The sequence below is a fragment of the Triticum aestivum genome, chromosome 3D (genome assembly GCF_018294505.1).
Source record: "Triticum aestivum cultivar Chinese Spring chromosome 3D, IWGSC CS RefSeq v2.1, whole genome shotgun sequence".
Taxonomy (NCBI): domain Eukaryota; kingdom Viridiplantae; phylum Streptophyta; class Magnoliopsida; order Poales; family Poaceae; genus Triticum; species Triticum aestivum.
The window spans coordinates 372,580,211-372,604,276 of record NC_057802.1 but is presented as its reverse complement, the minus strand read 5'-3'; positions in this window follow the sequence as shown (position 1 = coordinate 372,604,276).

Genomic DNA, 24,066 nt, shown 5'->3' with positions numbered 1-24,066 from the left:
AATTTTCGGTGTCCGAAACTTCCGGGATTCGTAGGAATCTGGCACTAACGGCTGGATTTTGTCCCCACCTATAAATAGTATTCTTCTTCCCCATGAAGAGGTTGACAACTCCATTTCTCTCACCTCCATTTTCAGACCTTGATTTCTTGGAGTTCTCCCTCCTTAGCCACCCAATGCTCTTGATCTGTTGAGGAGCAAAGGAGAAGTGCCCTATCTACACATTCACCAAAGCGAAAGTTGATTCCCCTTGTTTTTTGTGGTGCATCTTGTTACTCATGGAGGTTGGAGACTCCTAGGAGGTAGGAGTACTCCGGCGAGGAATCGTTCATTGTGATTACCCCCAGAAAGTTTGTGAGGGTTTGGAGACCACCCCAAGGTCTACCACTAGTGGTTGAGAATTGCCTTCGTGGTGATATCTCAAAGAGAGAATAGGGTGATCCTTCGTGGCGTTGGTGTGCCTTCATGGTAACATCCACCTCTTTAAACGGGGATGTAGCTTCCCTCCAAGGAAGTGAACATCGACATACATCCTTGTCCCTCGGGGTTGTGGTTATTCCTAACCCTAGCTCCCTACTTGTTGTTACTTGTCTCTTAGTCTTTACTTATCTCGTATTGTGCTTGCTTTCTCATATACTTGTGGTACTGGTTACCTTGCTTAGCTTTTAGTATCATATTTTCCATTGTTAGGCTCACCGTCATATTTCGCATTATTGCCTAAAATTTCTAAGAATAAAAATTTGTAATTGTACCTATTCACCCCCTCTAGGTCCATCTCGATCCTTTCAATTGGTATCAGATCCTCGTCCTCTATTCTTGTGGCTTAACCGCCCTAGAGCAAGATGAACCCCGATGGGACTCCCCTTGTTGCGGATCCGAAGGATAAGGGCGCGGCTTCCACAGAAGCCAAGTCCTTTACTTCTGAGGATCTTGAACGGGCCCTTGCTAAGAAAAAGGAGGAGCATGATGCTTCTCTTGAGGCCTTGGTCCAAATGAGATTAGCCACATTAACCGCGATACTTGCACCACTTTCGGGTGGTGCGGCCTCGAGGCCAACTGTACCTACTCCTTCACTTGGCAACAACCTCCTAGTAATGATCACTCTAGTGTTCCATGGCTTTATGCAAGACCTCAAATAGAGAAACCAAAGTATAACCCTCAAGGCAAACCTCCTTTACTTGATGACACTACCGATTTTGCTTTGTGGAGAGTTGCTATGCAGGATCATCTTTGATTCGGAAATGATTAGATGTTGGACATCTTAGAGTATGGCTACAAAGCGCTGTTGACCCGAAGAATCTCACACCAAGAGAAACTTATGACAAGCATCTCAACGATACCGCAATCATGTGCATAAGGAGAGGTATGAGTGACAAGCAAAGGAGACCATATATACACATCACAAGTGCAAAGGACTTATGAGATAGTATTGTGAGGACCAAGATTGGTACTTCCACTCTCTGGCTAGCTTAATATGAAATTGCCAAGGGTCAATTGCAAAACTTTTGTACGGAGAAAGGTGAATCCCCCAAGCAGCTCCTTGAGCGTCTAATGACTCTCGCCGCTGACATTGAGTCATGTGATTGTGACAAGACACAAGATGGATTCAACTTGACTAAATGATTTCTCGTGGAAAAGTTACTTCATGCTCTTGCTCTGTATCATCACCAAATGGTGTGGGACATAAGACAACATCATGGATTCAAGGAAATGACTCCGGATGACATTATATCAACTTTCCAACTATTTGAAAAATCAAAGGAAAATGCTACAAAACATCTTGCCATGCATGGTACCTCAACATCAAAGATCAATCTTGCTTTGAAGGCCAAGCATGTATCTGAGGAATAGCAAAGTGAAGAAGAAGAAGATGATGATGATGATGAAGATGGTGATGAGATTGACTCCGATGAGAGCCCTTCATATGAAGAGATTTCCCTCTTTGTCAAGAAGTTTAGCGCGGGAAAATTCGAGGCAAAATTCCAGAAGAAGAAAGTGAGAAAATGCTACAACTGTGAAGAAACCAACCACTTCTCCGACGATTGCCCTTATGAGAAGAGAGAAGATAAACCAAGGTTTCCCAAGACCTTATCCAAGAAGTTGCCAAATCCTTTGAACTCCAAGATCAAGAAGAGAGATGGGAAAGCAATGGTTGCTCATGAAGAATTCGATCCGGATGATGTTGGTGGTGTTGCCGGAGTAGCTCAAGATTCTCAAAACACCTTGAGGCTAGTCAACAAGAGTGGTGATGTTGTCACCTACAACTATATGAAAGACTACAAGGGCAACTCTCACAAGTGCCTAATGGCAAAGGCCGTGGTAGAAGATGGAGAGAACAAAAACTCTCCTAACAAGGTCAATGTAACCCCACGGTCAAAGCCTCCTCTTTTCACTCCTTCTACTCCTTATGATGAGTATCTTGATGCAGAGGATAGTTATGATGATGGTGATATAGACGATCCTATGCTTTCTAAGCTAAATAATTTCATGTGCTCCCTCAAAGGAAAGAAGTTCACTATGTTTTGTATGCTTATGGAGATGGTGAGTAAGCACACCATCACCATTAAGGAACTCGAAACCCCTCGTCACCGAGGAAAAAGAAAAATATGAAATCCTTGAGTGAAAATTCCAATACGAGGAAGCACAAAATGATGAACCATGCTTAAAAATTGGTGCAAACATTGATGTTCATGCTAAAGAACTTGCCTCCTTGAAAAAGGCCAAGGACTCTTGCGAGGAGTTGATGAATGATAAAAGTAAGCTTATGGAATCTCATGCTTCTCTCTCTAAGGATTGTGACCTTCTATCCATGTCCCTCAAGACTAAGGAAGAGGAGCTCAACCTTCTTACAAAGAGTTTTGAGATGCTCAAACTTACTTATCTTGAAACTCTAGCCAAGGCTTACTCTTCACCTATTATCAATGTTGATGCTTGTACTACTAACTCTAGTGGTGACCTAGCATCTATTCTTGAGGAAAACCGCTTTCTAAAGGCACAACTCAAGAGAGGGCTCATGACATGTGCTCAAGGACAGAAGAACCTTAATGAGGTATTGAGCCGACACACTGAGGTGGTTGCCAAGGAAGGGCTTGGGTTTGACCCAAGCGCAAGCAAGAAAAAAATATTATCTCAAAAGTGCACCACACCTCTCAAGGAGACATTTGTACGAGAAGTTGACAAGGAGAAGGGTATGGTTGTGAGTGGGAAGGCCACTAGGGGCATGCCCACTCTCAACAAGTCAAAAGAATTCATGCCTCCATCCTATGTACTTCATAAAACAAAGGATGGAGAAGTTTCTGCTAAATTTGTTGGTCCTCGTAATGCATTCTGATTTAATGCTATTTGGATCCCTAAGACCCTTGTGACTAACTTGAGAGGTCCCATTGCAAAATGGGTGCCTCTAACCAAGCCATAAATTGTGTGTAGGTTGCTTTCTCTGGTGGAGTCAAATGGGTGATCGATAGTAGATGCACCAAGCATATGACCGGAGATAGAAATTGCTTTTCGATTTCATGGAAGCTATTCAACCATTTATGGGCATTGTGTTTGGTGGAGGATCAAAAGGGCAGGTACTCGGGTTGGGCAAGGTGGCTATCACAAATGACATGTCAGTTGCGAATGTCATGCTTGTCCAATCCCTCAAATAACATTTGCTTTCCGTTCGTCAATTGGCTTCCGTTGCTTATGATACACTATTTGGACTAATGAATGTGAAAGTATTTAAGAGAGATAATCTTGAAGTGGCCTTTGTTGGAGAGTTGGATGGCAACCTTTACATGGTTGATTTCTCGAAAGAGAGCACATTCCATGCAACTTGTCTAATGGCGAAGGCCGACAAGGGGTGGCTATGGCATTGCCGGCTAGCCCATGTCGGCATGAGAAATCTTCAAGATCTCTTAAATAGTAATCACATCCTTGGACTAACCAATGTCTCATTTGAGAAAGATTGTGTGTGTAGTGCATGCATAGCCGGGAAGCAACATCAATCAAAGCACCCACCCAAGAATATTGTATCTACCTCAAGACCTTTGGAGTTACTTCATGTGGATCTTGTTGGGCCTCCTTCATGGGATAGTCTTGGTGGGAAAAAGTATGGACTTGTCATTGTCGATGATTACTCAAGATATACATGGGTGTTTTTCCTCAAGTCCAAGGATGAGACGAATATTACCTTCATTGATTTTGCCAAGCAAGCCCAACGCAAGTTTGACAGAGAAATCTTGGCAATAAGAAGTGATAATGTCTCCGAGTTCAAGAACTACACCTTGGAAGAATTCCTTAGTGATGAAGGGATTGAGCATCAATATTCCACACCCTACACTCCTCAACAAAATGGTGTAGTTGAGAGGAAGAACCATACACTCGTGGAAATGGCAAGGTCCATGTTGGATGAATATAAGTCACCACGTATTTTTTGGGTCGAGGCTGTCAACACCGCTTGCCATGCATCAAGCCGGCTCTTCCTCCGCATGATATTGGAAAAGACTCCATATGAGCTCCTAACCGGGAACAAGACAAATGTCAAGTACTTTCATGTATTTGGATGCAAGTGTTTCATCCTCAACAAAAGAGAACGGTTAGGAAAATTTCAATCCAAAACAATTGAGGGCATATTTGTTGGTTATGGATCAAACTCTCACGCCTATAGAGTCTACAACAAATCCAATGGATGTGTTGTAGAAACTTGTGACATCGTGTTTGATGGATTTAATGGCTCCCATGGGGAGCAAGTTGATCTAAGTTATATAGGTGAATAAGATCCCTCTCAAGATAATTTTGACCATGGGTGTTGGTACTCTTCTTCCAATGGAACAAGAACTTCATGATGATGATGAAGAAGATGGAAGTTTGTCTCATCCTCAAGCCGCCTCAACACCCATACCTCCACAAGATCCTATTGCTCAAACTATGCAAATTGTTCAAGATCAAGGAGAGCAAGTCCCTCACCATGATCACATTCAAGTACAAGAACATCACCAAGAGCAAGAACAAGAAAGTGCAATCATTGATGATGAAACACAACAAATGCAACATGAAGAAGAAGATTTTCCACCACACATTAATGATCCATATGTTGAGGATGTGGATGATGGAAATGAAGTTGAACCTCATGAAACCCTAACCTCCATCATGCCATGAGTGGTCGGGCGTGTTGATGTTGATCAAATTCTTAACAGCATATCGGAAGGTAGAGTCACTCGTAAACAATTGACAAAATTTTGTGCTCACTTTTCATTTTTCTCTAGTGTTGAGCCACTCAAGGTACAAGATGCATTGATGGACAATGATTGGCTCGTTGCTATGCAAGAAGAGTTGAACAGTTTTGCACGCTACAAAGTTTGGTCACTAGTCAAGAGACCAACTAAGGAACACAATGTCATTGTAACAAAATGGATTTTCAAGAACAAACAAGATGAGAATGGCGTAATCATCCGCAACAAGGCAAGGTTAGTGGCACAAGGGTACTCACAAGTTGAAGGTTTGGACTTTGATGAGACTTTTGTTCCGTTTCCCGTCTTGAATCTATTCGCATCTTACTTGCCTATGCTGCTTTCAATGGTTTTACATTACATAAAATCAATGTGAAGATTGCTTTCCTTAACGGTCCTCTACAAGAAGAAGTATATGTATCACAACCACATGGGTTCGTTGATCCCGATCACAAAGACTATGTGTATAAACTTCACAAGGCTTTGTATGGCCTCAAACAAGCACCTCGTTCTTGGTATGATCATCTTAAGAAGTTTCTACTCGATGATGGTTTTGTGAGAGGGGTGATCGATCCCACACTTTTTACTAAGAGGGAAAAAGGTGATTCGATCTTATGCCAAATCTATGTAGATGACATCATTTTTGGTTCTCCTAACATTCATTTGTGCAAGAAGTTTGTGGCCTCCATGACCAAGACCTTTGAGATGTCACTCAATGCGAAATTGAAGTTCTTTCTCGGATTTCAAATTCAACAATTTCAAGAAGGAAATTTCTTGTCTCAAACAAAATACCTCAAGGATATTCTAGAGAATTTTGACATGACAAATGCTAGCCCATGTAAGACACCCATGCCCACAAAACTTGTTCTCACTGAAGACACCAACGGTATTCCTTTTGACCCATCTATTTACCGCTCTATGATTGGTTCATTGCTTTATCTTTGTGCATCTAGATCAGACATCATGATAAGTGTAGGCATATGTGCTAGATTTCAAGCTTCCCCTAGGGAAAGTCATCATAAGGTGGTTAAGCATATTCTTAGATACCTTGTTCACACCCCAAAGTTGTGTCTATGGTACCCCAAGGATGCCAAGTTTGATCTCATTGGGTACACGGATGCAGATTGGGCTGGAGACAAAGTGGGACGGAAGTCCACCTCCGGTGCATGCCAATTTCTTGGACGCTCCTTGGTAAGTTGGTCCTAGAAGAAGCAAAATTGTGTCTCCCTCTCTACCATCGAAGCCGAATACATTGCAACCGCCAGTTGTGCAACTCAATTACTATGGATGAGGCAAACTTTGAAGGATTATGGTATCACCTATAGACATGTGCCTCTTCTATGTGATAATGAAAGTGCCATCAAGGTTGCTAAAAATCCCATTGATCATCCTCGCACCAAGCACATTGATATTAGGTATCACTTCTTGAGAGACCATGTGCAAAAGGGTGACATTGATTGCTCATGTTGGTACAGATATGCAACTTGCAGACATTTTCAACAAACCATTGGATGAAGCAAGGTTTTGTCAACTTAGGCGTGAACTTGGTATCTTAGAGCTTGACAACATTATGTGAAATCTAGTACCCATGCATGCATTTAATTCATGTCTTGTCTTGATGTAGGCATCTATTTAGGGGGAGCCATTCAACTCATGAGTGCTCTCACCCTATATAATGCATAAAAAACCAAACACTCTCAAAGTTACTACTGTTTCACTTTTGTGACCTAGTACTTTAAATGATGGAGTTGTGATGTTGTGCTCAAGGTTAAAATCTTCGCAGTGCCAAGTCACATATACTCAAACATGGTGGATTCGTCCACCGCCCTATCTTCTAGAGGTTGGACTTTCTTCATCTCTCTTGGTGTCTTGTCCCGTTTTTGTCTCTTTGGTTGTTTTTCTTCCCTTGTTGCTAAGTGAGTGTTGTCGATCGTTTTTGCCCATAACTCAGGTTCTACCTAAGCCTCTCTCTTATCTCGAAACCCTCTCATATTTGTCTTGGTTCACAAGCTTCATCCTACCATATAAATGTTGATTGGGTTTTTGGTCGTTCTAGAAGCTTTTGGACCGCCTCCCTCTAGTTCTCAGGAATTCAGAGAAACTGTGTTCTCTCTGCATATCCTGAAACTTCCGGGGCGTGTCCTGGAACTTCCGGGCATCACGGGTTTGAGGCACGTAATGGTGGGCAGGGGATGACAACGGGGTGTTCTCCCCTCTTTCCTCTGTCCCTCCCTCTGCTCTCGCTCCTTGCGGCGCCCCTCTCCCATCGACGACTTTTGGGCGAGCTGCCGGCTCCCGGAACCTCCGGCTCTTCCTCCCCGTCATCGTGTTCAGAGGGCATCTTGTGTGTTCTACGCCATCTCCATGGAGGAACATAACCTAAGCTATTTCTCTGCCTTCTCTCTGGATTCTCTCCTAGGGATTGTAGTTTAAGCTTATGGTATTAGGATAAACACAAGCGCCCAATCTCTTGTACTGCGTCCACATTAGATCTGCAGTACTCCCTTTCCGTTCATCTCCATTGTTTGATATATGCTTGTCCTCATCTTAGATCCAGAAGGAGTCCTGCGACCCGTTGGTGCCCGGAACTTCCGGCCTCGCTAGGGTTTCCACGTTCGGATCCAGGCCGGTACATCCGTCGGCCAGAACTTCTGGTCCCCTTGGAACTTCCGGTCCACCGGACCTTCCGGTCTAAGCAGAACCTTGTCATATTTTCGCATGATGAGATTCTTTGATTTTTCTTTGAAGCTTGTGCACTTATTCTTTACCCATGCTATTTCTCTCATCTTTGTCTGCAGGAGGTCTGGTTCGCGTGCTCTCCCATCAAAGGTGTATGAATGGAAATCCAAAGAGTGGGTCAAGAAGACAAGGGCTGTTGTTTTGGGACGTGAGAACATGTTTGACTGCCATCCTGAGGAAGATGTTGAGGCTGAAGATAGTGCCTCTCCTCCTCCTGCTCCTGTACACTCCAAGAAGCGAAAGACTACTTCCAAGAAGGCCAAGGCAGCTAATGTTCAACCTCCTCCTCCTGAGCCGGTCACAATGAGGGAGATGCTCGCACCTGAGTGGATTGCTCTTCACCGAGTCAATCCTTATTGCCATGACCGTGACAATGTCGCTGATCCCAAGTTTTGGACACTATTCTAGCGACGCAACTATGAGGAGATCTTTTCTCAGTTTGTCAAGAAGTGTGTCATTCAGAAGTGTATGAACATTGCTCACTTTGACAAGACTCCCACAAATTCTGCTTGTTATGATGGGATCCAGAGCATGTGTGTGAAGCTCAACCTCCTTCCGCTTATGCGTTTTCAACATGATGTGTCTCCAACTCTTGTGGCTCAGTTCTATGCCACTGTGCATTTTGGGACTGATATGCAGCGCACTCTCACTTGGATGAGTGGTGAGGAGTAGTGCTTTGCCCCCTTCTCCGTACTAGCTAGTCTGTTGGGATATGAGTATACAGACACTACTGTTGACCGTGGCTACAAGATCCATGACAAAGGGGCCTATCAGGCTCTTCACTTGGCTGATTTATATCCTCCTTTTGGCAAGGTTGGCTCTGTTGGTGCTCTTTTGCCTTTCTATGACATCATGCACCAGATCTTTCGGGAAATTCTTGCAGTCAAAGTGGGTGACAAAAACAAGATTTGTGGAGACCTCATCAACCTTCTTCACTACACTTGTCACAACTCCAAGAAGGGTCCCATTGATGTGATGGATTTTATGTGGCATGATTTGCATAGTGTGGTGATGAACCGCAAGGTTCCAATCTATGCTCCCTATATCACTTCCCTGATTGCTGAGATTGCTCCTGAAGCATTTGCTTGTCGGCGTCTGACTGCTCATTCCAGTGTTAACTTGCTGGTTAATAAGGGCAAGGCAACTGTTAATGAGGGTGATGATGATGAGGCAGTGGGGAGCCTAGTGACTCTGGGTCAAGGAGGAGCAACAAAATTTGGCGTCTTCTCAAGAACTTGTTCTGTCTGCAGCAAGATATGCACAAGAAGTAGTGGGAGGAGCACAAGTCTAGGAAAAATGGCATGAAGGCTCTTAAGGATGGTATGCGTGCATCTGGTCTGACCCTTGCTCACGGTTCCGAGTCTAATGTGACTCCTTTTGCGAAATACCAGTCCAAGTTTGCTCGGTTTGATGTTGAAGCCGGAGATGAAGCCTCTTCTCACCGCCCTCACGGCCCAGGGTCTCCTGGAGAGTCGACTAACGGCTCCTCTACGTCCCTTTCCTAGGGGAGTCTGTTACGTCCTTCGTTTCTCCTTTTTGCCATCTTGATGACAACAGGGGCAGATGCTGCTTGATAGGCCTATCATTCTTGTTTTATCATTTGCCTATTTTATGTTGCTTGGTGAACCTTTGCTCTTGTCTGATCCGTCTGAATTTTAGCATGTTATTCGAAACTTTTATGTGTTATTAACTATCTATCTTTGTGTGAGCATTTTATGGGTTTTTACAAGTGTTACATGGCAAATTCTATATTCTCATCTCATATTGTGAGCGACATCTATCATAAATGATATATCCATATTTGTCCCATCACTTATGAAAATCAAGGTTAGTAATATTCTCATCTCATATTGTGAGCGACCACTACTGCAGGATGCTGCTAACGCGACACTACAATCAGAGACCCTTTGATGAAACTGTGTGCGATGCATTAATCACAAACGGGGATGTAAAAAACCGTCAAAAAAGATGCAAAACGTTTGCGATGGCGAAGACATCAAACATGGTTCAGATTTTAGTTACATGTGCGATGCGGGGCATACGGTTAATCCAGAAGAACTATTTGCGATGAGTCAGAACAACAGAAACGGGCAGCCATATCAATGTGTGTGCGATATACGGCATACAGTTCACTCTGATGAACTGTGTGCTATTAGGGATTGCAACAGAAACAGTCAACCAGATCAAGATGTGTGTGATATATAGCATACAGTTCACTCGGACGAACTGTTTTCGATTAGGAAAGAGAACATAAACAGATCAACTTAACAAGATGTGTGTGATATGTGGCATATAGTTCACATAGATGAACTGTTTGCGGCGAGCCAAAAGAACACAAACGATTCGTGTAAACAAGATGTGTGTGATACGCAGCAAACATCCCACTCGGATGAACTGTTTGCGATGAGAAATTATGACACAGACGGTTACTATAGTTAGTCAGTGTGTGATTCTGTTCATACAAAAAACTTTGAAAAATGCAAACTAGTTGGTTGCGGAGGCGGGACCGGACACTTGGAGTGAACGGCCGCAAGGGTGCTATGCCGATCATGGAGTCCGAGAAGATCGTCGTCGAAAGGCCGCCAGCTCAGCCTTTTAGCCTATATTTTATTATAATTGTATGCATATGTAGGTCGTGAGTGTTCTGGGCCTTGCCGCATGTGGCATTTTAAATTATCCTAAATATGTAAGACAATTATTAACCGCTGCCATTGTAAATTTGCCTCAACGGCGAGCAGAGCGCGCGCAGGGACGCCAGAGCGGAGCGCGCCACAACCTCCTCAATGGCGAGCAAAACGCGCGAACGGACGCGAGCAGAGCGCGCTGCGGCCGCCTCAACGAGGAGCAGAGTGCGCCGCGGCCGCCTCAACGACGAGCAACCACGTGGTCAACCTTCTGGCACCCCGTGGGATGCGCGACGGCACATCCATAGGGCACGATGGTGATATCTTGACCATGTGTGATAGTGGGCAGACACGTACACGTACATGCGAGAACGCAGGCCCAGGTTTCGGGCTTCCGATGCGTGGCATACGGTTGATCCAAAAGAACTGTTTGCGATGAGCCAGAACAATAGACCGGGCTTTGTAGGCCCAGAACCATCAATAAATTTTGACCTTGTTTCTCGTCACATTGCAGATTACAATGCAATAAGTAATTGCAAATCTATTCACACCTGTCAAACTAATATGTGTTCACACTAAGCATCGGGCTATAAAAACTACCCACTCGAAAATTACTTCACAGTTCCTCTCCTCATCACCCACAAAACTGGTCTTTCCTGTCAAGTCATTCCACCATGACCGGTAGGAGGAGTTTCGGGTGGACATATAACTAGGCAGCAAAGACCAAGGCCGCGGAAGCACTAGAGAGGTCCCGCCGCGGAAGCGGCAGCCGCAGCAGAAATGTCCCGGCGTGCCGCGGAGCCCTCGAACGAGCTCTCACGGGCACGCGAGGGCTCTCACAAGCGCACTAGCCGCGTCAGCCATCACGATGAGCTGGCGTTCCTGAAGTCCTTGGCTAGCGACGTAGACATTCTCGCTGGCCTCATTATGCAGCAGGAGCTGGTTGACGGCTTGATGAAGCTGCTCAAGATCAGCGATGCCTCGGTTGCCAAGGCGAACGGCCTCGTCGAGCAACTCATGGGTGACAATGTGAAGCTCCTCAAGGCGCTCACCGAGAAGGAGGAGGAGGAGGCCGCCGGCTGGAAGGTGCTGCATGAGCAGAGCAGTGCCTCGGAGATGACGCTGACAGCGGTCGTCGAGGAACGGATGGGTGACTTGAGGAAGCTCCGGATCGAGCGCGAGAAGGAGGTGGACGAATCCGTGGCTGCTTTCAAGCAAAGTCGTGAGGAATTGAAGAAGGAGCTGGAGGATGTTATCGCCCGGCGATCCATCGAACAGTAGAGACAGTAGCGACCCAGATCGTTGTCTGTGATTTCCTTCTTCTCTTGCCCCCGTGTCTTTCGGGCTTTGCCGCATGTGCCACTTTAAATTATCCGGAATATGTAAGACAATTATTATCTGCTCCATTGTAAATTTGTCGTCGTATTATCCGTTGCCATTTTATTTGTCGTCGTATTATCCATTGCCCTATGTGGCAATTTAAATTAGGCCAGAATACGAGTTGAAAACACGAACAAAGCAAATGTTGCCATGGGATCACAAGCAAACACCCTCCGTCCAGGTGCTTTAATTAATCCATTAATGGAGAAGTTGTGAGCGAGGCAGGCGGCGGCCGGTGCATGGAGGTCAAAGAGCTCGCTTCCCGATGAGCATGGGCGGCCTTGTTGCTCGCACAAGTCCCGTCGAGCCTGCAAGGTGGACAAGATGCACGAGTCCCGTCGAGCCTGCGCGGCGGACTCTCACACGCGTCCCGTCGAGCCTGCACAGCGGACTTCTCGTGCTCGTCCCGTCTAATCAAACAGCTGCACGCACGCTGATACGTCTCCAACATATCTATAATTTTTTATTGTTCCATGTTGTTATGTTATCATTCTTGGATGTTTAATAATTATTTTATAGTCATTTTATATTATTTTTTGGGACTAACCTATTGACATAGTGCCCAGTGCCAGTTGTTGTTTTCTGCTTGTTTTTTACATCGCAGAAAATCAATACCAAACGGAGTCCAAACGCAGCGAAACTTTTTGTGGATTTTTTCTGGACCAGAAGACACCAGATGGGCCAAGAAAGTACCTGAGGGGTGCTCTGAGGGGAGCACAACCCACCAGGGCGAGCCTGGGGGCCCAGGCGGGCCCAGGTGGGTTGTGCCCACCTTGGCGGCCTCCCGCACCGCCTCTTTGCTCTATAAATACACCAATATTCCAGAAACCCCAGGGGAGTCGACGAAAATCAATTCCAGCCGCCGCAAGTTCTAGAACCACCAGATCCAATCTAGACACCATCATGGAGGGGTTCATCATCCTCATTGGTGCCTCTCCGATGATGGTGAGTAGTTCATTGTAGACCTACGGGTCCGTAGTTAGTAGCTAGATGGCTTCCTCTCTCTCTCTCTCTTTTGGTTCTCAATACAATGGTCTCTTGGAGATCTATTTGATGTAACTCTTTTTGTGGTGTGTTTGTTGGGATCCGATGAACTTTGAGTTTATGATCAGATCTATGTTTTTATCCATGAAAGTTATTTGAGTCTTTTGATCTCTTATATGCATGATTACTTATAGCCTCGTATTTCTTCTTCGAATCTTTGGTTTAGTTAGGCTAACTAGATCGGGTTTTCTTGCCATGGGAAGAGGTGCTTTGTGATGGGTTCGAGCTTACAGTGCTTGATCCCAATGACAGAAGGGGAACCGACACGTATGTATCGTTGCTATTAAGGATAACAAGATGGGGTCTATTTCTACATAAATAGATCTTGTCTACATCAGGTCATCGTTCTTATTGCATTACCCCGTTGCTCCATGAACTTAATACACTAGATGAATGCTGGATAGCGATCGATGTGTGGAGTAATAGTAGTAGATGCAGGCAGGAGTCGGTCTACTAATCTTGGATGTGAGTCCTATGTAATGATCATTGCCTAGATATCGTCATGATTATTTGAAGTTCTATCAATTGCCCAACAGTAATTTGTTTACCCACCGTATGCTATTTTTCTCGAGAGAAGCCACTAGTGAAACCTACGGCCCCCGGGTCTCTTATTTATTATATTTGCCTTTGCAATCTATTTTTATTTGCTCTTATTTCCAGATTTATTAATCCAAAAAATACAAAAATATCTTGCTGCAATTTTTATTTATTTATTTTATCTTGCGTTCCCGTGAGATCTATTTATCCAATCTACTACAATTTTACCTATCTTTTACCCGTGAGGGATTGACAACCCCTCTCTTACGTCGGGTTGCAAGTATTTGTTCTTTGTGTGCAGGAGCTGTTTACGTGGTGTTGTGTGGTTCTCCTACTGGTTCGATAACCTTGATCTCATCACTAAGGGAAATACCTACCGTAGTTGTGCTGCATCATCCCTTCCTCTTTGGGGAAATACCGATGTAGTTCAAGCCGCATCAAAAGGAATTTCTGGTGCCGTTGCCGGGGAGACATCACCAACATCTACCGGGATCCTAATCACAAATCTCATCTCCTTGCAATTTACATTATTTTCCATTTGCCTCTCGTTTTCCTCTCCCCCACTTCACAAAAATTTGCCATTTTTATTTGCCCTTTTTTTGTTCGCTGTTTTCTCGTCAGATCTATCTTTCTGCTTGCAATCATGAGTGACTTTGGTATGGTAGAAACAGATGATGGCCTAACTCCGAAAATTGGATGATCTGGCGATCTGGATGCTAAAACTTTTGTTTTGGGGCAAGGGAATGTTATAGGAACGTATCCAAGAATTTTTCAATTGTGTTGGAAAATTAAGTCTCGATGATGTTCCTATACTTAAGAGAACTAAATCTTATGCGGAAGCTATTTCACACTAGTTCTGAAACTTGAAAATAAATTTATCCGTACTCATCCTACCTTGCAAAGATTATTTTTTGAGTTACCCGTTATAAAGAATCCCAAATCTAAAAAGTTGGCTACACTTGTCCTTATGAATGAATATGATTACATAATACGGGAAGCTAGGGAGATTTTTGATTTCTATGGTATGAATCGTGAAAAGCCCGGTGATAGATGAAATTCTTTATAATAGCAATTATGTGCTGAGACATTTGCTTGGGGATAGTCAAATCTTTGAGGAGAATCTTAAGAAGGAAGTCTCTATTTTAGATATAATCCAACAAGTTTTCAATGATGTTAATCAACACTACTCTTGGATTGTTGCCGGAAATCAAAGGGGTTATGATGTTAAGCAACTTGATAGTGCCAAAGTCTCTATGCATAAGGTGTTTTATGTTGTTTTTGCAAAACCTCCTGAGGAAAACACCCCTAAGGAAAATAAAACTAAAGATGACAATACTTAGATCCTTCGCGTTATGCCTAGCTAGGGGCATAAAACGATAGCGCTTGTTGGGAGGCAACCCAATGAATAATTTTTTTTGTCTTTTGCTTTCTGTTCTTGAGTATTCGCACAATTATGCTACTGGTATGATTGTGTTTTTTTATATTTTATTAGTGTTTCTGCCAAGCAAATCCTTTAGGATCATGTTGGGTGATAGTTGCTTTGATCTTATTGAAAAAAAGAAACTTTTGCCTCTAGTATTTGAATTTTTAAAAATCACAGGAGCCACGAAAAATTCTGAATTTTTTACACAAGATTAAGATACAAATTTCTCACGTTGTCCTAATTTTTCAGAATCTTTTGAGTTACATAAGTATTCAAAATATCCAGATTGCTACAGACTATTCTGTTTTTGACAGATTCTGTTTTCTTTGCGTTGTGTGCTTGTTTTGATGATTCTATGGTTTCCTTTGAAGAGTTAGTTTTTGCCGTACAGAAGTTGGAATATAGTAGACATAATGCAAAAATTAAATATGAATGGATTTGCGACAGTACTTATAGTAGTGATTTGCTTTCTTATACTAACGGATCTCACGAAGGTTTTGTTGAGTTTTGTGTGATTGAAGTTTTCAAGTTTTGGGTGATATTACGATGGATGCAGGAATAACGAGTAAGAAGAGCCTAAGCTTGGGGATGCCCATGGCATCCCAAGCTATTATCCAAAGAGAAGCAAGCAACTAAGCTTGGGGATGCCCGAGTGGCACCCCCTGTTTCTTCTAACAACCATCGGTATTTTACTTAGAACTATATTTTTATTCGTCACACACTATGAGTTTTGCTTGGAGCGTCTTGTATGATATGAGTCTTTGCTTGTTTTGCTTTTTATTTTCAGTCATGAATCCTTTCTGGACACACCTATTTGAGAGAGCCAAAATTATGCTATGACTTGTTAGAATTACCCTCTATGCTTCACTTAAATCTTTTTGAGCTATGGAATTGCTCTAGTGCTTCACTTATATCCTTTTGAGCATGGTGTGCTTCAGTATTTTTGAAGAAATGCTCTCATGCTTCACTTAGATTTATTTGAGAGTTAGATTTGTCCCATTTGGGGCAGGTTTGGGTATATGATTCATGAAACTTGGCATGATTTGGCATATCTGATTCTTTTGAGTTAAGTTTTGGATATCTGATTCATGAAACTTGCCATGGTATCATGGAGCGGCATCAACATGTCGTGGTAAAATTTTGTCCCATTTGGGGCAGTTTGGGTATAAGCTTCTCACAACAAGCCTGATGGTTTTGGTACGGAACGTGCCACCTTTGGGGACGAAACGATATCTGTTGCCTCTTATTGCTTTCAAAAAATTTCTAGTGTCAACATAGAACAACATCAGTGTTGTGTTAAGTTTTGGAATTTCTCGTGGTTCGTTTAGACATTTTTATACATTAACTGGGTTTTCTAGGAATTTTATGTGCATAATTCAAATTTGAAGTACATGCACATGCTCCAGTGCATATAAATTGGTTGAAAAGTCAAATCTGTGTCCTTGGGTGCATGCTTAGGTCCCATGCAAGAAATGGGAATGAATTTCAAACACCAGGGCACTGTTGATTGCCGACAAAACATTGAGATACCTGGTTTTTAAATTCTAATAAATCCAGAACTCGTCTGAAATTCATGAAACTTCGCATGGTATCATGGAGCCGCATCAACATGTCGTGGTAAAAAATTTGACCCATTTGGGGCAGGTTTGGGTATAAGCTTCTCACAAACCAAAGCTTCTCACAACAAGCCTGATGGTTTCGGTACGGAACTTGCCACCTTTGGGGACGAAACGATATCCGTTGCCTCTTATTGCTTTCAAAAAATTTCTAGTGTTAACATAGAACAACATGAGTGTTGTGTTAAGTTTTGGAATTTTTCGTGGTTTGTTTGGACATTTTTATACATTAACTGGGTTTTCTAGGCATTTTGTGTGCATAATTCAAATTTGAAATACATGCACATGCTCCAGTGCATATAAATTGGTTGAAAAATCAAATATGTGTCCTTGGGTGCATGCTTAGGTCCCATGCAAGAAATGGGAATGAATTTCAAACACCAGGGCACTGTTGATTGCCGGCAAAATGTTAAGATACCTGGATTTTACATTTTAGTAAATCCAAAAATCGTCTAAAATTCATGAAACCTGGCATGCTATCATGGAGCGGCATCAACATGTCATGGTAAATTTTTTGTCCCATTTGGGGCAGGTTTGGGTATAAGCTTCTCACAAACTAGAGCTTCTCACAACAAGCCTGATGGTTTCGGTACGGAACGTGCTACCATTGGGGACGAAACGATATCCGTTGCCTCTCATTGCTTTCAAAAAAATTCTAGTGCCAACATAGAACAACAAGAGTGTTGTGTTAAGTTTTGGAATTTTTCGGGGTTCGTTTGGGCATTTTTATACATTAACTCAGTTTTCTAGGCATTTCATGTGCATAATTCAAATTTGAAATACATGCACATGCTCCAGTGCATATAAATTGGTTGAAAAATCAAATCTGTGTCCTTGGGTGCATGCTTAGGTCCCATGCAAGAAATGGGAATGAATTTCAAACAACAGGGCACTGTTGATTGCCAGCAAAACGTTGAGATACCTGGCTTTTAAATTCTAGTAAATCCACAACTCGTCTGAAATTCATGAAACTTGGCATGGTATCATGGAGCGGTATCAACATGCCGTGGTAAAAAAATTGTCCCATTTGGGGCAGGTTTGGGTATAAGCTTGAACAAATTTGTCCCAAGTAACAAGTTTGCACAACCGGATGAAGACACACCATTTGGACGACACTTGAAGGAAGTCACTAGGTAGCTGAACATCGGAATACCAAGCTTCACAGGACCTACACCGCCACTTTACTAGAAGAGGAGCGTTGGATGATACGAGTTCATGTTCCAGGAAGGACATTCACGCCAGTTACTAAGCCCATAGAGTTTTCCTTTGATGCACCAACCTGGAGCCTAGGAAAGAGCATGGCAGCCCACATTGCCATGGGACGCATCGGCGACGTCTACGACAAGGATCTTAAGGACACCATCTACCAGATATGTGGGCGCTGAGATGAGCAATGGGAGATGATCAGCACCAGGAGGGACAAGTCCATCGCATCTTTCATCCAGGAGTTAAACCGGCACATTCGCCGCCAGGAGAACCAAATGTGCGCCAACATGATAGATCCGAAGAAGGTGATGACCAGGAACATGGAGCTTGAAGAGGAACTCAAGTCTACACGCGATGGATATGAGGAGGAAATCGTAGTGCTACTGGAGAAGAATGAAGACCTGAAGAAGAAGCTAGGAGTATTCATGGGAGACCCCGCGCCAGGAGGAGATGACGACCATCCCGAGGACTACATCATCATCGACGAGACCGACTCCGACCCCGACAGTAGTGATGATGATTACGATGACGAAGCTGGAGCGGATATCATGGAGTCTTCCAACAATCAAAATTTCTAGTTGACCACCATATTATCAGTAGTATTCCCCCATTAATATAGTAGTAGACCAAGTATTTTGTAATGATAGTTAGATCGTTTGTATGCCCTTGTTTGAATTGAGTGGTGTGATATGAATGTGTTTGTCTCATGTGCATATGGGTAGTGCTTTCTCTTTAGACCTCATTCTATTCTAATTCTCTTCCCTCTAAACCCATCAGATACCTCCGAGACGTGACCCCGGATTTGTCTTCCCACCGGAGCTCACTCAGTTGATCCAACAGCAGAATGCCTTAATGCAGCTACTAGTTCAGAACCAAGGCAAAACAAAAACAACAACCCACCGCCACCACCTCCAGTTGACAACTTAGCCTGTTTTCTAAGGTTGAATTCGCCGGTGTTTTCCAGTAGCACCGAGCCGATTGTTGCTGATGACTGGCTACGCAGGATTGGAAGGGAGTTGACCACCGCAGGTTGCACAGATGCTGAGAAGGTGCACTTTGCCGCACACCAACTGGATGGACCCGCAGCCTCATGGTGGGAGAATTACACAACCACGTTCCCCATAGCCAATGTCACATGGGATCAGTTTCAGCAAGCGTTCCGCACAGCCCATGTCTCAACTGGAGCTATGAGCATGAAGAAGCGTGAGTTTCGCAACTTACGCAGAAACCGTACTGTGGGGCAGTACGTGGATGAGTTTAGTACTCGCTATGCCCCGGATGATGTGGCCACAGATGCCGCGAAGCAGGAGAAGTTTATGGAAGGGCTGAATGATGAGCTGAGTATGCAGTTGATGGTAGCAACAGTTACTAACTACCAGGAGTTGGTAGACAGGGCTCTTATGATTGAAGGGAAGCAACAGCAGATAGAGAGCCACAAAAGGAAGTATGGACAAGGGAAGTATAATTCTGGAGCTCAGGAGAAGCCTCGCTTTACCCTGAACTCGGGAGGATACACCCATAATCATGGAGGCCACACCCATAATGGAGGAAGTTCACATAATCACAGTGGCCCCAAGAATGGAAATGGAAATGGGAATGGAGCAAGCAGCAACCAGAACCGTTCCAACCCAGCAACACCCGCTAAGAAGGATCTGAGTCGTGTTACCTGTTACAAGTGCGGGAAGACTGGGCACTACGCCAATGATTGTTCCGAATTGAAGAATGGCAATGGCAATGGAAGCTCTGGGAAGAAGCCCAATCCTTTCACCAGAGGTCAGGTGAACCACATCAACGTGGAGGAGGTTGAAGATCAGCATGACGCAGTGATTGGTAAGTTTTTGGTTAAGTCGTTTACCGCTCTTGTTCTTTTTGATATTGGTGCATCGCATTCATACATATCAAAGGGATTTGTGAATAAGTTTAAATTGCCAACCCTAGCCCTTAGGTCACCCATGTTAGTAAGCTCGCCAGGAGCAAAGTATATGGCCAGCCGATGGTGCAATCCCTTAACCTTAACCATTGGTAGCCATGTTTTCCCTTCAGACCTAATAATTTTGGAGTCACAAGGATTGGACATAATACTAGGCATGGATTGGCTATCGAAGTATGGAAGGAACATTGACTGTGCTAGTAAGTCAATTCTGCTCACCACCCCTGAGGGAAAAAGGATTAAGTATGTATCTAGGCATGCGCCAAAAAGGACCCAAGTGAATTCCCTCTTAGGAGTTGTTCAGGAGGAGGTGCTTGTAGTGAAGGATTACCCGGATGTATTTCCACAGGAACTACCAGGCATGCCGCCGGATCGAGACATTGAGTTTTTTATAGAACTGTTGCCAGGCACCGGGCCGATATCAAAGAGACCATACCGGATGCTCGCAAATGATCTGGAGGAAATTAAGAGGCAGATTAAGGAGTTATTGGAAAAAGGTTACATTCGACGAAGTTCGTCACCATGGGGAGCCCCAGTGCTCTTGGTTTAGAAGAAGGATGGATCTTTGAGAATGGTTGTTGATTATCGTGCATTGAATGAAGTAACGATCAAGAACAAGCATCCACTACCGATGATCAATGACCAGCTGCAAGGAGCTAAAGTATTTCCCAAGATCGATCTGCGATCAGGATATCACCAGTTGAAGATCGGAGAACGGGATATACCCAAGACAACTTTCACCACAAGGTACGGGCTATATGAGTACATGGTTATGTCATTTGGATTGACAAATGCCCCTGCCTATTTAATGAATATGATGAATAAAGTGTTATGGAGTTTTTGGATAAATTTGTTGTGGTGTTTATTCATGATATTTTGGTATACTCGAAGAATGAAGAGGAGCACAAGGAGCATTTGCGTTTAGTTCTCGAGAAGCTTAGGGAACATCAGCTATATGCTAAGTTCAGCAAATGTGAGTTTTGGTTGAAGGAAGTTGGATTTCTTGGGCATTTTATATCAGGAGAGGGTATAGTAGTAGACCCTACCAAGGTTCAGTCAGTCACTGATTGGTTGTCACCCACCTCAGTAGGAGAGATCTGCAGTTTTCTTGGACTCGCGGGATATTACCGGAGATTCATTGAGAAATTTTCCAAGAATGCGAAGCCCGTGATGGAGTTATTGAAGAAGGACACCAAGTTTAAGTGGACTGAAGAATGTGAGGCCAGTTTTCAGGAGTTGAAGAAACATTTGGTTACAGCCCCAGTGCTGATTCTTCTGGATATACGCAAGGATTTCCAAGTGTATTGCGACGCTTCTCGTTTAGGACTTGGAGGTGTACTTATGCAAGACGGAAGAGTTGTTTCATATGCCTCACGTCAGCTTCGACCGCATGAGTTGAATTATGCCACGCATGATTTGGAGTTAGTAGCCGTAGTACATGCGCTCAAAACCTGGAGACATTTTCTTATTGGAAACTGTTGTGATGTGTACACGGATCACAAGAGTTTGAAGTACATTTTCACCCAGAAGGAGTTAAATCTCAGGCAGAGGAGATGGTTGGAGCTTATAAAGGATTATGATATGAAGTTGCACTATCATCTAGGAAAGGCCAATGTCGTAGCAGACACTTTGAGCCGGAAGAGTTATGTCAATACCCTAGTAAGCGGAGGATTACCGCAGGAGTTAGCCGACGATCTCAAGGAACTCCGTATGGAGATAGTCCCAAGAGGTTTTGTTGCAGCAATGGAAGTTCAGTCTACATTATTGGGAAAGATTCGGGAAGCTCAGAAGGATGACAAAGAAATTGCTGAGATAAAGGAGAAGATGAGTAAAGGAAAAGCCAATGGTTTTCGTGAGGATGAGCACGAAACTTTATGGTTTGAGGATCATGTATACGTACCCAATAATGCGGAGATCAGGAAGTTAATACTTCAGGAGGCCCATGACTCGCCATACTCGATACACCCTGGAAACACCAAGATGTATTTGGATTTGAAGGAGCATTTCTGGTGGACTGGTATGAAGAAGGATATTGCCGAGTATTAAGCCGTGTGTGATGTATGTCAGAGAGTGAAGGCAGAACATCAGAAGGCAACAGGATTACTCCAGCCTATGCCGATACCCGAATGGAAGTGGGACAAGCTTGGCATGGATTTTATCACCGGATTACCCAGGACCCGATCGGGATATGATTCTATCTGGGTAGTAGTGGATCGTTTGACCAAACTGGCTCACTTTATTCCAGTGAAAACCACCTATACAAGTGCGAAGTTGGCCAAGATATATATGACCAGGATCATATGTCTGCATGGAGTTCTGAGGACCATCGTATCAGATAGAGGGACACAATTTACCTCGAAGTTTTGGAATCAGCTGCACCAAACTTTGGGTACTAGGCTAGAGTTTAGTACAACCTTTCATCTGCAGACAGATGGACAGACCGAGAGAGTCAATCAGATTCTGAAGGACATGTTGAGAGCTTGTGCATTAGATTATGGATCCAATTGGGATGATAATTTTCCTTACGCGGAGTTCTCATACAACAACAGTGATCAAGCTAGTTTGAAGATGGCACCTTTTGAAGCTTTGTATGGGAGAAGGTGCAGGACACCGTTAATGTGGGATAAAGTTGGAGACCGCCAGTTGTTTGGACCGGATTTGATCAAAGAGTCTGAAGAGAAGGTTAAATTGATTCGAGATAGACTAAAGGTAGCTCAGTCCAGGCAAAAGAGTTATGCCGATACAAAGCGCAAGGAGGTAGTCTATGAAATCGGAGATAGAGCATATTTTCATGTGTCACCTCTACGAGGAGTTAAACGATTTGGAGTTAAGGGAAAGTTAGCCCCGAGATTTGTAGGACCATACCGAGTTTTGGAGCGTATGGGAGAAGTGGCCTACAAATTGGAGTTACCCGAAGGACTGTCAGGAGTTCATGATGTGTTTCATGTTTCCCAGTTGAAGAAGGGCCATGCTGAGATGGCCGATATTCCTCTGAGAGATATAGTGCCCCTGGAAGCAATTTAGTTGGATAGTGATCTGACCTACGAGGAGAAACTCGTCAAGATTCTCGAGTTTGCCAGCCGAGTTACGCGCAGCAAGGTTATCAAGTTTTGTAAAGTTCAGTGGAGCCACCATAACGAGGATGAAGCCACCTGGGAACGAGAGGAAGACCTACGGAAAGACCACCCGCACCTATTTTCTAGCCAACCCGAATCTCGAGGGCGAGATTCATCTTAAGGGGGGTAGGTTTGTAACATCCCAATTTTCAATTTGGATGTTATACATAGGTCATCATATGCATATCCTATTTTTTTTGCATTTTGGTTGTGATCCAAGAAACCTTAAGCAACTCAAGGACCCAAGGAGAGAGTTGGGGATTTCATTTATTTTCATATTTGAATTTTTCTCAAATTTGAAAAGAGGATCATTTTGATTTTAATAATTTTTCTCTCTGAAATATTTCTGATATTAAAATAAATGAGTGGAGATAAAATGACTTCTCCAAAATAAGAGGGGAATATTGGAGGAAAAAACATTAAAATCAAATAAATATTTTATTTGGTATTTTATTGATATTTTATTTGAATTAGAAAAATATGCATTTTTGAAAATTGGATTATTAGGCCAGAAAAATGTTCACTTTGTTCTAAATATTTTATTTAGATGGTGAAAATCATTTTTGGCATTTTTAGAATTTTTTTATATTATATTAGGATTTTGTTTTGCGGCGGAATTAAAAAAACGTTTCGCCCGACTGGGCCAAAGGCCTAGCTGAGCCGGGCCGCAGCCGCCTTCCCCGCGCGGGAGCGCGCCGCCGCCGGACTCGCACCCCGAGCCGGACTCCCCCTCCGCCCCGCCGCCTTGCCCCCTCCTCCAAGCCGCATTACCCCTCGGCCCCTTTAAATACCCCGCCGCCCGCCGCCTCACCCCGTCCCGAGTCGCCGCAGCCGCCCACCGCCACCGCCGCACGCCGCCGCGCCGACGCCCTGCCTCGCCGTTGCCGCGCCGGAGCCGTCGCCCACCGCCGTTGACCAGTATAAAAACCGCCCCGGTTCGCCGGTTCGCCTCGGTTTTTTTTCGGTTTTAGATCTAGATCGGTTTTGTTTTAGGGTTAGGGTTTTCTCGGTTTTTCCCGGTTTTCTCCGATCGAATCTATTTAGCGGACGTTCGCCCGAACGCCTCTGTTCGCCAACGCATTCGTTCGTTCGTCTCTAATAACGAACGTTCGTTCGTTAGTCTTTTCCTTTTATTTTATTTTCGGCCAGGGACCTATCCGTGATTATTTTTATCACAGATTAGCCCTGATCTTCAAACCCTCGCAACTTTTAGCCCGTTCGTCCAAATCCAGTGAAACCAACGC